This window comes from Setaria italica, chromosome III (genome assembly GCF_000263155.2).
Source record: "Setaria italica strain Yugu1 chromosome III, Setaria_italica_v2.0, whole genome shotgun sequence".
NCBI classification, from domain to species: domain Eukaryota; kingdom Viridiplantae; phylum Streptophyta; class Magnoliopsida; order Poales; family Poaceae; genus Setaria; species Setaria italica.
The window spans coordinates 11,309,667-11,323,097 of NC_028452.1; the positions used below are offsets into that span (position 1 = coordinate 11,309,667).

General features: G+C 43.3%; 1 long non-coding RNA gene across 7 annotated transcripts; it reads right to left on the reverse strand.

Moving 5' to 3' along the window:
* Positions 1–210: 210 nt before the first annotated feature.
* Positions 211–5,381, reverse strand: LOC101775500. 7 transcript variants are annotated; one of them, XR_002677160.1, is made up of 8 exons: positions 4,583–5,374; positions 3,646–4,161; positions 3,484–3,529; positions 2,930–2,978; positions 1,946–2,010; positions 1,408–1,500; positions 972–1,186; positions 211–457 (listed from the first exon to the last, which is right to left on the reverse strand). It is a non-coding gene; the product is annotated as an uncharacterized LOC101775500 (long non-coding RNA). The 7 variants fall into 7 exon arrangements; XR_002677162.1 differs by lacking the exon at positions 211–457 and having other exon boundaries at positions 778–1,186; positions 3,673–3,733; positions 3,824–4,161; positions 4,583–5,379; XR_001163487.2 differs by lacking the exon at positions 211–457 and having other exon boundaries at positions 778–1,186; positions 3,646–3,733; positions 3,824–4,161; positions 4,583–5,379.
* Positions 5,382–13,431: the final 8,050 nt, after the last annotated feature.

The window sequence follows — 13,431 nt, forward strand, 5'->3', positions numbered from 1 at the left end:
ACACACCATCTGAAGACAGGCCATCCAATCGCGTCATGCACGTTTCCACCGGAGGCTAAAGAACAGGAAGTTAGCCTTAATTTCGCCCCTCAACCTTTTTTTTTTTACATATTAGGATCGTGCCCGTGCGTTACTATGGACAACAAAACATTTATATTGCAATATGCTGAGCGTTTCACGAGACAATAATAATATGAAAATAAGCACAAATATTAAAAACACTGCACATATATTGCTACAGTTGAAACAAATTATCTCCATAAGCATTAATTTTCATATGGACAATCATGCACAAATCATTGTATATAAAAAAACAATTGTCTTCTCAAGCCAACAATGAACAAGTCAACTTCCATTGGTAGCCATCAGAACCTGCCACTGGAGTGGTCGGCGATGAAGTTTGTGCACAGCAATACAGCTGCCCCAACTTCCAATTAAATGTGCAATGCTCAAACACCTAAGATATAAAATTTTGATTGGAATATCAATAACCATAATAATTTTTAAAAAATCACTTTCCTACAGCAATGACTCCTAATTGAATTGCAAGTTCTGAGCATCCAATTGACTTTACTTAATTCATAAATAGAAGTTATCTTCACTCATTCCTGGCGAATATCTTAGAGCACAAAGGCACCATGTGCACCTCCGTTAAGATTTAACGCATATACATGCAAGGTATGAAACTTGCACCTCTATTTAAAGATAATATATACAAGCAAGACAAGATGAATAGACAAAGAAATTCTATGGAGTGCATGATTTCTTCATGGAGTTTTAAAAAAAAATGGAATGCATGTTAATCACTGGATTTGGCCTCAACCTAAATCATCTGTTACAAAATTCGCGATGCACATGGCAAATATTGATCCCGGAAGGCTGAATCATTTTAGCATTTTTAACAAACATGTCACAGGCATGCTTCCTTCTGTTGATGCTAACTGTAAGGAACCAAATATTACAAATTAGACCTGTTAAGGAGTTTGTCGAAGGGTTGCTAGCAGCAGGTATGTTGAGCGTAGGGATGCAGCGGTGCACGCAACTGTTGTTGAAAAGCACGAACACCAATAGCATGGCAACATCCAGTGCGCCCCTCTTCCAGATGTTTACCATCTTAAGTACTGTCGTCTATGTCCACCTATTTTTCATATCAACACGTTGCAACCATCTACCTGAGGCCTGACTCCTGAGAAGCAATAACACAGGATCGTAAATAGTGATTAAAGTGGAGCATGTCCAAAAAAATGATCAATAAAGAGATCGGTCAGAAATCACTTGCATTTAGATTAGATACAATTGTAGAATGGAAGAAAGAGAGGAAACAGAAGAACTGGCAGCCAACAACCGGATCACAAACTATCTAAACCAAAACTACAAACCCGGCAATAATGTATAGTATGGCATTACCCGGATTCACGGGCAATCGAGCCAGAACCTGATGTGCCACTCGATGTTGGAAGATAAGTTTGTGAATCCGAGTGTGCCATTGCCAAAAAAGACCTGACATGCAAACACAGTGAAATGAATTGTAAGCTATCAAGCATCAAGTATTGATTGGAGGCTATGAAAAGAAAATCTTCAAGTGGACCAAGAGGAATATTTGAAATTACAGAAAAGTATTCTGCCCTTTACAAAGAACCCTAAGCGAAGATGGGAAACTATTATGCCCTTTACTAAGGGTGCCTAAGGTACAGAGGAAATTTTTTTAATAAAGCTAGTGGCATTTCAACCTTATGCACCAAATAAAGTGTCCTCTGCCATTTGAACCCTTCCACATGAAAAGAGCAAAGTTGTCAAAGCTATTCATCATATGTGGCAGTAATCCAATTTAAACTTTAATGAAAGTTTCTAAATGATAAACAAAACTTCTAAAGACATATAGATAGCGATTGAACCCTAAAATGCCAGTCATTCTATATCTTTCTTTTGAGTTTTGAGGCCTTACCATCTTCCAAGTCATTGTCATCAGCACAGGAGGACATTAGCATAGATCTAGAGAAAATACACCATCTGGAAACACACAAGATTGTGTTAACTTACAGCATAGTCACTGGAGACATTTTCAGTCATAAAGGATATCATTGTTTATGAATGTGTTGTAACTTTTATTTTTAACCATCTATGGTCAGATAACCAATGAACTTTCGTGGCAAAAGAAAAGAATAGAATGAACGGTTATAGACATGCCTATTTCCAATTTCTCTCTTGACAGGTCAACATTGATGAGAGGGCTACTTAGACTCCTTGTTACACTTAGGCCTCAGAATATGCTGAAATGCCTAACTGAAGGACTCTACAGGATAAAAGAGAATGACTGGAAGTAATAATAATCAAATTTATTTGTTGAAAGTCTACATCAATCATCAATTACACTGCATTGTGTTAACAGGAGGCCATGTTAGCTATTATGTATCCAAAAAGATCAAACTAAATTTGAACCTGAGGATCAAGAAAGAGATGAAACGACCTATTGAGCTAAGAAATTATTTGTATGTTTAAACTCTGAATTATCACACAATTCTAAATTAAGTTGGGTTATATAAAAGGAAAAGGTGTGTATTATATATGAGCATGGGGTTCCTACTTTTAAACATGCCAAATAAGAATCCATTTTATGGCATATAGGTACTGAATTACTGATTAAAAAAACATTGCAGAAAACATTGACATATACACAATGAAGGCAGATTGCACAGACTTTAAGATGGTGCAGGGGTACGAATCCGGTCTCGACTGCCTATTCAGTAGATCAAACGTACAATATAGAATTTGCCCAAAAAATGTCTTAGTTTTCGTACCATAAAGTTAGATATAGAAGGAACTATTTCAGGTAAGATGAGCAGGCCATTATACATATCCTTTGTACCAGAAAGCGCATCACACAGACATAGACATATGCTATCCCCACTTTCAATAGAATCATTTCTACCTGAAGATGCCCTTCCAGATCCTCAAAGTCCTAACCGTCCAAAAAGCAGCTGAAAGGAAATGCACAGAAAAAATATGATCAGTAGTATACATTGAAAATAAAAAACAAATATGAGAGGAAATGGAAGCCTTCACACATTCTACTGTGGACTCATGAGTCCAAATAATATCGGCCTTGGCCTTGCTAGGAACTTCTGCAAACTTTATCTACCATACAACAATAAGAGTGCCTTGATGAAAAGTTACAAGAACTTGCCTTTCTAAACTCAAATTCTGCTTAGCCTACTTCTATGTATTAACGAATTTCAATTTTTCACTAAAGTTGAACAACATTAGAAAGTTACTTATATATATAAGGATTCCTATTTGGTTGAGGGCCCTAAATTTGGTATGTTGCAAATGCCTAGGGACTCCTATTTTTCCTGATTTGTTGACTGGAATTGCAATTTTTTTTGAATTGTTTAAAATAGTTTATTCTTTCTCCAATAACAATATCACCGTCAGAAAATAGTTTTGAGTTAACACCACCGCCGCAAAAATGCAGGAAGCTCCTACCTTCATCAGTTGATCCACAATCAGAAAAGCAGTGGACCCTCCTTCACTGTCAGTTCAGATAACAGACACACTGTCAGTTCCGTGGACTAAATCACTCAAATTTACCCTGTAGTTTGCTACTGGAATGGAGCACATAATTCCAAAATTGTCAAACTGACATACTATAGTGCGATCCCTGAATGCTATCACCTGCTTCCATGTGAGAATTTGATGCTGAGATGCATGTTGGCCACGTTGTGATCCATGTGTTCTGTAAGATAGATAGGTCAAAATAATTATAACAAGACCATTTCCCACATAATATAAAACCAAAGCAATATAGGTAAGTGTATTACTTGACCTTTAGAATAACTTTTTCTAGCAGTTCTAGGAAGCATATTCTCCTCCTTATCCCAGCACCCAAACCAAATGTCTATAATATCTTTCAAGTGAGTATGGAAAATGCTAGGAGACGACTTTGCTACCATACAAAGATTTTATAAAATAGAATATTCTCAATCATAACATCTTGTCACTGAAGAAATTCTCTGTACCACCAATGAAAAAAGCTATCCACAGATACCCCATTTTGCTAAAACTCTAACAGACAGTAGCGGTAGGGAACAACCTTTTTCTTGGCCTTACCACCAGGCAGACATTTCACCTCTTCCGAGTTTGATGATGATCTATGGAATGTACCTATAAGGAATGCAGTTTATATATGATCAGTTGCAATCGCAGAGCTACTAATACCAATCACTGTCACAAAATGGAAATCTTTTTTTTGGGGAGGGCACAAAATGGAAATCTTTAATCAGATAGATATGACCATTAGAATGTATAAACCTTTCTTTGGCAAGGACACAGACCAATTCTAAAAATGACAAGGGCTCAACAATTAAATATCCACAGTACTTTGTTTTAAGCAATCGTTGACATCAGGAAGCAAGTTTCAGTTCTATGCTATGTTTCCATGTGTTGAAAGCACCTCTCATGGGGAACTGAGATAAAACAATCATACACAAACCATGCTTTCAAAATTTGCTCTATAAGATCATCAAAATCACTAAACATGCAGCAATAGAAATCCACTATGCAGAGCGGTAAAAAGATTCCTTACCCTTGTGTAGCTGCCGTATGGAGCTCCTTAACTGCCTCCCTCCCCTGAAACACAAGTGTTAAGACCCTGCCTTGGCTGATCCTCCACAGCATGGTAGCTCAGTGTTCAGACCCTACGTTGGCTGATCCTCCACAGCACGGCAGCGACCAGGACAGAGTGCGGGTGTGCGGAAGCAGCGGCTTCTTTGGGAGTGAGACGCGGATAGAAGAAGGCATGTAGGGGAGGGGTCTTCCGTCAGATCCAGCGAGGCGCGTGGCTTCGACGAGGTGCGGCGACGGTGTCGCGGCCTCCATGGGGCAGCGCGGCGGGCAGCGACCGGGACGAAGTGCGGGCATGCGGGCGTGTGAGAGTGGCGGCTTCTTTGGGAGCGAGACACGGATAGAAGAAGGCAGGTAGGGGGGTCGGCCATCAGATCCGGCGAGGTGCGGTGACGACGTCGCGACCTCCACGGGGCAGCGCCGCGGGCAGCGACTGGGATGGAGTGCGGGCGTGCGGGAGCGGCGGCTTCTTTGGGAGCGAGACGCGGATAGAAGAAGGCAAGTAGGAGCGGTGGCGGCTGGTGACGCAAGAAGGGGCGGCGGCAACTGGCGACGTAGGGAGAAGGACGAAGGGAGGGAGAGCTGGCGGCAACGTAGGGTTTCGCGCGGAGGACGGACGGAGGAGGAATTCACGCGAGTGACAGGGGACGCAGGGTTTCGTGTGGAGGATGGACGGAGGAGGAAGCCCGGTGCGCTGCAATTCCCGTGAGTGCCAAATCCACAGCTTCCTGGTGGAGGGACCTCGAACCGACGGCGGAGGAACGTGGGAGTGAGGGCAATCGTGCCCCGTCCCAATGACGGACCATGTTTTTGTGTCCACTTTGCTTTTTATATAGTAGAGATTGGCAGGAGCACTGCCTTGCATTTAAGAGAGAAATGAGGTTCCAAATCACAAATAGTTGTCAATTACATAAATGAGATGGTTTCATTCGGACACTAGAACATAATGATAGGCAAACAACATTAAAATACATGGAGCTCATCTCCTAACAAAGGATTTCCACACGCCGGTCTTGAATCAAACTGAGAACTTAGTTAGGCCGAAGAGATTTGTTGTCGAAGACTCTTCAGTTTCTTTCCCTCCATGTATGCCACATTGTGTACATCATGATAGTTGCAATTGATCGTCGGCACTTGCCATTCAGCTTGGCCAGCGATCTGTTCCACCATTCTTCAATGTCCTCCTCATTTCTTGCCTGCATTATTGCATCAACGCCTATCCAATTGGCAACCAGCAGCCATACTTCTTTTGCATAGGGGCATTGCAAGCATAGGTGAGACGCTGTTTCTGGAACTTGATCACATAGAGCACATAGTGGTGAGTATGGCCAATTCCTTGCCATAAGTTTATCTGTTGTGAGGATTTTGCTCTGAACTAGCATCTAAGCAAAGAAATTCTGCTTTCCTTGTGCGTGAAATCTCCATATGTTCAAGGCTTGAAAGTATAAGTACGTGCCTTGTAATTGTGCCATGTACGCAGACTTTGAAGTGTGTACACCAGTTGATGTCCATTTCCATCGGATGTTGTCCTCCTGACCGGTTAACTGAACATTCTGAACCAAGTCCCACAATGTGACGAATTGAATCATTTATTCCACCGAGTTCATACGCCATAGTCCTCTTGTCCAATTGTGATTAGTTAAATCTTCCTGCACCGATCGATTTTTCCTCCACGCAAGCTTGTAAAGGTTAGGTGCTATATCCATCGGTGCTTTGCCATTGAGCTAGCTGCAGTGCTAAAACTTTGCATGTGTTCCATCTCCAACTATCACAACAGTGTTTGCTTTGAATAGCTGACGATCTATGTTGCTACAAGGCGTTGTAGTTCCTACCCATCGCCTGTCCGGTTCGTTCCATTCATACTAGAGTCACCGCAATCTCAATGCCCGACTGAATGTGTCAAGGTCTAGGATCCCTAGTCCACCCTTGCTTTTAGGCAGCACAACTTTTTTCCATCTCACAAGATAGTGACCTCCTTGTGCACTATCAGAGCCCTTCCATAGGAAACCCCTTCTCAGCTTGTCAATCTTTTTGAGAGCTCATTTTTGCAAGGAGAAGACCGATAGAAAATATATAGGCATCGAAGTACGAACTGACCTAACAAGGGTCAGTCTACCAGCCTTATCAAGAAGTTTACCCTTCCAAGCAGGTAGCTTTGCTTCAATTTTGTCAATGAAAGGTTGCACTTCAATTCTCGTAATTCTCTAAGACTCAATGGCAGTCCCAGATACTTGCATGGAAAATCTTTTAGCTGGCAAGGCAGATTTTGCAGCACCTGCTCCACTTGAACGCCTTCACATTGAATAAGATATGCAGCACTCTTTGCAATGTTGATGTTAAGCCCTGACACACTTCCATAGGTTTCAAAGATTATTTTGATAGTGTCAATTTTTTCCTTGACAGGATTGACAAAATCTGCTGCATCATCCGCATATAAACTAACTCTGATTTTTGCAGCTCTATTGCTTATATGAGATAATGCAGAGTTTTGCTCAGCCAAAGCCAGAAGTCTTTGCAGTGGCTCTAGGGCCAAAATGAACAGCATCGGTGATAATGGATTCCCCTGTCTCAGCCCATTTCTGGGTATGAATTTTGCAGTTTGGGAACCATTTACCAATACTAACGAAGTTGCAATGAACAGCAGTATTGTGATCCATTCTCTCCATCTTGTGCCAAACTCCATGTGCTCCATCCACCTCCATCAAGTAATCCCACCAAACTGTGTCAACAGCTTTTGCTATGTCTAGCTTGAGAAATAAAGCTAGCCTATGTGACCTACGTAAATCTCTTGTCAAATTTTGAGTGTAAAGGAAGTTATCATGAATACTTCGTTTCCTAATGAAGGCACTTTGATTTCGGGACACCAGCACAGTCAGTGAGTGTGAGAGATGGTTGGCCAGAATCTTTGAAATTATCTTTGATGTGCTGCTTGTTAAGCTGATCAGCCTCTAATCGGTTATCTTTGCTGCCTCAATAGTTTTCAATATGAGCACAATATGAGCTGAGTTCAGTATGTCAAAGTGCTGCCCATGTAGGTTTTGAAAGTACTGGACTGCTAGAATTAGATCATCCTTGATGATGTCCCAACAAGTCATGAAAAATATCCCAATAAAACCATCAGGCCCTGGTGCTGACTCTGGCTTCAGGTCCATTATGGCCTCTTTAATTTCTTTTTTAGTGAAATCATCTTTTAGATGTTGCAAGTCTTGCCTTGGCAGATTGACTAGTTCCCAGTTTAGTGTTTCATTTCCTTTTGTTGTGCTCCCAAGAACTGAACTGAAATGATCCAAGTTGGCTTTATCTTTCTCTTCCTATCAGTGTATAACCCCCTAATCTGTGTTCCATGTCTTGATGAAGTTTTTTCTTCTTCTGCCATTAGCATTGAGAAAGAAGTATTTGGAGTTTGCACTCCTATTTTAATGAATGTGATTCTTGATTGTTGTCTTACTCGTAGTTTTTCAATTGCTAACATGGCTAGGAGTCTATTCTTCAAATCCCTTTTTAGTAGTAACTCTTGGGGGGTTAAAATTCTGTGTTCCTGAACAACATCTAGGATCAGTATCAGTTGCTTGGCAGCAGCCAACAGGAGCCTGTTATTTCCAATTCTTGATCTCACCCAAAGCCTCAGCCTCCTTGCCGTACGCTGCATCTTGGTGTGCAATCTGAGGAAAGGGTTATGCAGTGACTAGTGCTTGTTCCAGATGTCACTTACTTCCTCTCTAAATCCTCTCATTTTCAGCCAAAATGATTCAAATCTAAACCCTCTAAATGTCTTCAAGTTATTATGTGCAGTCATCAACAATGGACAATGATATGAAGATAATGAAGAGTCTGCCTGCAGGATACAGTTAGGTAGCATGCACTCCCATTCCCCTGAGCAAAAAAACTCTGTCAATTCTAGTATGTGTTACATTGTTTTGTCCAAGTAAGAGAAAGTGAATCTCTTTCAATTCCATGTCATCCACTGCTGTCATGAAGGCTCCCATAATCATCCTGTTAATATTTGTGTTGTTTTTATTTTCAGCATTTAGGATCATGTTGAAGTCCCCCAACAGGAGCTATTTGTCTGAGTCTACCGGCTTACAAGACCTGATCTCATTCAGGAATAGAAGTTTATCATTTTCATCCTATGGGCCACAGACTCCCATTATCCACCAACTAATTGGTGCTATTGTAGCTTCTAATTTAGCCATGAGTGTATTGTTTTTTGGTTCAGAATAGGACATATTGTAGTAATCCTCATGCACTGCAAGCAGGACCCCTCCTCTGGTTGCTTGCGCCGGTAAATAAGTGTAGCTTCTTGCAAACTGTGGCCCTAAAGTCTCCCTTACCACAAATTCATCTATGATTTCCATCTTTGTTTCTTGGAGGCACACAATAGTGCAACTGTGCTCCTCCACAAGATCCTTTACCACCTTTCTTCTAGCTCTTCCATTAAGTCCCCTCACATTACAGTTTAAAATGATGCATTTCTGTTCATTCATTTGCATTTTCGTTCCCTTTGCTGTCTATCAGTGCCCTTGTTTTGCCAAGAACCCCTGAACCCTCTTCCTTGACAAACCCCCTTCCTTTACAGCCAACCATGTAGCTTCCAACAACCCATACAAAGTAACCATGAAAAGGACAGCCCAGACTGGGCTCTCCCTCCATCCACAATACCAACTCTACCCTGAACTTCTGAACACCTTTCCACACTGGACACCACAAACAACACATCCACAAACACCATAACAGAAAACATATGGAATTGATACAAAACACACACACCCCACCCCCATTCTATAGATGCAGTGAAATTCTTCATTTGCCTCCAGTGTCACCGCACTAAGAGGCCCTCCCTGTGTATCATTCAGATCAAGTGCATCTCGAAAGCCATCCACTGCGCTGTCTTGGAGGGGGTCCACAAACTGACTCCTGAATCTATGGTGATCTGCTTCATCAGCCATCTTCTTTGGATTAAGAATTCCACACTTCTTCATGAGCAACTGTGTGGCATGTTTTTTAATAGACAGATCATTCTTGGGCCTATAGGCAATTCTTTCGCTTTTCCTCTTGGATTCTGTTGCTCCTTGGGACAGTGAACAGGTACTCTCATGGTAACCGAACAGCAGCTCAACGTGTTCCTCTGCCGAATCCAAGTCAAAAACGATGAGTCGGGATTCGAGGCAGAAAAGAATCGCTCAAAGTGGCCACCTGCCGCTGCCGGCGCTAGCAAGCAACCAGACGCTCACATCCAACCCGAAGCGTAATCAAATACTTTTCCCACGTAAGAGTCTGATGCAGAAAAAAATCATGTTGCTACTGTCCGATCGGTAGAGAGAAAGAAATCCAGTCTTATTGCAACATGCGCATCGAGACAGAGTAATGATTACCTTTTGCGACTTGTTTTCTCCCGTGAGATGCAATTGGTGAAAAATGCTACACGCACACAAAGGACCACCAGAAGGCTCCGGTTTTTCACGGCAACACCAACAATTAGAAACGCCGACTTGCCGATGACTACTTCGAGTACTCTTCTCGACTAGAAAACTAGTTGAGGACGGACTACTTCGACTACGCTGCTCACCAACACGCCGGAAAACTACTCGTTTCGACTAGAAACTAGTTGTGACAGGCCTTACTTCATCAATAACTAGTCGGAATCGACTCCGACTAGCCAGCTTCACCAACAACCATCGTGGCTTCATCGACAACAACCTCAACTACTCATCTCAGCTAGAAACAAGTCGAGGGCGGGTTCCACATAATCAATAACTAGTCGGAATCGACTCCGACTAGTTGGCTTCATCAACAATTGACACAGATTCATCGACAATCATCCATGAATCAAGCTAAGTCACTTTTTTAATTTTATATAAATTTTCGGCTTGTTTTCCGCATGAAGGGCAACGTGCCAACTACTTATTTGTGTACTCCTCTCAACGGGATTTACCCTACAGAGCTACACTTTGCCAACAATTCCTGGGATATGTTGATCGACAACCACAGGCTTGGTGTACCAAATTACAGAGGCTATGGCCACGAGTTTAGTGCACTGAGTTTTGGAGGCACCGTCACAGGTTTGGTACATTGAATTTTGGAGGCAATAGCCACAGATTTGATGCACTAAATAGTGGAGGCTCACAACAGCTACACCCTAAGAAGGCACAAATCTTATGCGCACAACACATGCTCTACGCACCGGAGGGCAGCAAACTCTTGCACACAACACGCGCTCTACTCACCGGAGGGCAGCAAACTCTTGCGCGCAATTGCACTCTCTTTTTGTCGCAATGACAACTACTTAGTTTTGTCTTCTCTTAAGGTCACTAATCTTCTTGGGTAGAACATGCCTTAATTCACGAAAGTCTCAGATCATCTATCATGCCTAAATGCTAGCACACATACACGAGACAAAGATCTCACCTGTGCAAACGGCAGTGCCCATACGCATACAAGAGACAAAGGTCTTGCCACACAGTGGCTACGGCTAAACAGAGACCAAGAGCCTAAACACCGCAGGCTAACTACTCGGGAGAAATATGACCAAAATAAGAGCATGACATGAAACATTTATATTGATCACGGAATAAATTTTAGTAGTTTTCAATATTCTACAAATATGCTATATAATGTATGCATCTTTTCTTTCAGGTCAAGCTTCGGCGACGACGCTCTATGACGCTAAGCGTACCTCCAAAGGCATAGCTAGTTTCTAAACTCGGGGGCTAAGCGCCCAATACTACTCGGAAATACTTCCAGTGACTCAGTTAGATTCCAAGCTCGGGGGCTAAGCGCCAATAACTACTCGACGTGGCTCCTACAGCTCACCTGGCGTATAAGCTCAGGCATTGGACGCCCCGAAACTACTCGGATGATGACTTGTGTGAAGATTCAAGATTCAAGGGCTGATAAGCTACACCCAATAGTTAATTTTTTTCAAGTTGAAAGAAGAAAATTTAAGCTTTTATTAACCCTCAGCCTGATTCTACAATTCAACCTAAGGCTCGGGGGCTGCTCCATATGGAGTGCGAATTTCGCCGCCCTCCATATATGAAGACTACAATATAGAGATGATCAAGGCTTGAGCACACCATAGCCTCATTTCAGCTTTGAGGAACTTTGAAGATTCAGCCAGATAAAGTACTCAAAGAGCACCAGAACTACTCCGTGAGGATCTGAAAAGTACTTGAAGACTGCTACATTCGACTATGAAGCGCTCGGGGGCTTTTCGGGGATAGATCTTCAGTACCCGCAAGGCAGGAAGAAGACAGACTCCTACTAGGATTCCTCTGTAATCCTACTAGGACTCATACCACGTAATCCTACTAGGACTCCTCCTTGTAACCGACAAGTTATTCCGCCCCTGGAGTATATAAAGGAGGGCAGGGGTACCTAGATCGGCAGGGCACAACATGAGAACCCTCAGAACCACCAAGAGGTTCAACACCAAACAACACCCAAGCGTAGGGCGCAATATACAACACCTCAAACAGGACGTAGGGTATTACGCTACTCTGGCGGCCCAAACCTATATAAATCCGTGTCTTGTGTCCGCACTTTTACCTTCAAATTCTAGGTCTGACGATTCCGCGCCAACCAATCTACTACTTCGGGTACCTCCTTGGTAGCTTGCTGGTATAAAACACCAACACTGTACATCTTGCCGGAGCCCCCTTTATGGTTACTATTAGCCATGAGGAGAGTTTCTTCCCGGCATGCTGGTGACAGCGACCATGGAAGCTCCTTCGCCCATCATCCTGATTGCTGGAACCACCATGGAACCCCCTTGCCTCGGCCCTTCCCAAGTCATGCCAACTTGGAGGTGGCTGTTGCATTGGCCTCCGACCTCCTGCACCTCCTCGCCCGACGGTGATCTGCCTCGCCGCCCACTAAGCCTCTCTTGAACTGGCACTCTACGCCTGACAACTCTATCATCAAGGACCCCATAATGCCACACAAAATGGTGTTTCACTGGCCATTCTTCCTCAAAGAGATCATCAGGCAGGCCAGTAATCCCGCTGTGGACACTTTCATGTGAGGGACTGCTTGGCAAAGGCGAATAATCCAGAACCCTGTCCAGATGGATAATCACATTATACTTTAGCATCTCAGCAGGACCAGATCTACTTGTTGGCAAATCAAATTCCCCCATTTTCCAATAGTACTCGTCTGGAAAACTTAGGGGTTCTGCAACTTGTAAAGACACCATTTTTGCTAAACCATCAGGATTATCCGTCCACACCCATAAACACAAACAATCTCTCTCTTGCTCGATTTCATGCTCATTATCAATCCCCTCTATAAATGTTGGGGCATTGAAAAGCTTAGCTATGGTTTCAATCTACTGAGCATGCTCTAGTATCCCTTCAATGCAGACTCTTGCACGATACATGAGCTTGGCAGCTGAGGCACTAACCCGATGCATCCATGGCATAAGGCGCAGAGCGGTTTGTCTAGCAGCCAAACCTCTAAGGCAAAGCACCGCGGTGCTTTGCTTCGGGGTGGCAAAGTGAAGGAGGAAGGTAGAGGCCGTTAGGCGCTTCACCCCTAGCTCGTGTGTCGGGATGCAAAGTTGTTGTAGAGCATCCCGGCGCACCGCTTCGCTTGAGAGCTTCGCCCGAGCATCGACTTGCACTCCGATGAGCGCCATTAGGGAGAGCTGCCGCTCCTCCTCCCTCACCACAGTGGAGCATGGCACACAGACCGTAACACGGTCCGGTCTCCTGTGTGCTGCACCAGGGATGAGTGTCGGGTCACCGTACTCCATGGTGACCTTCGTCAAGGCACTCTTTTGCACAGCCGCACTGTGCGACCGTAGGGGAAGAGCCG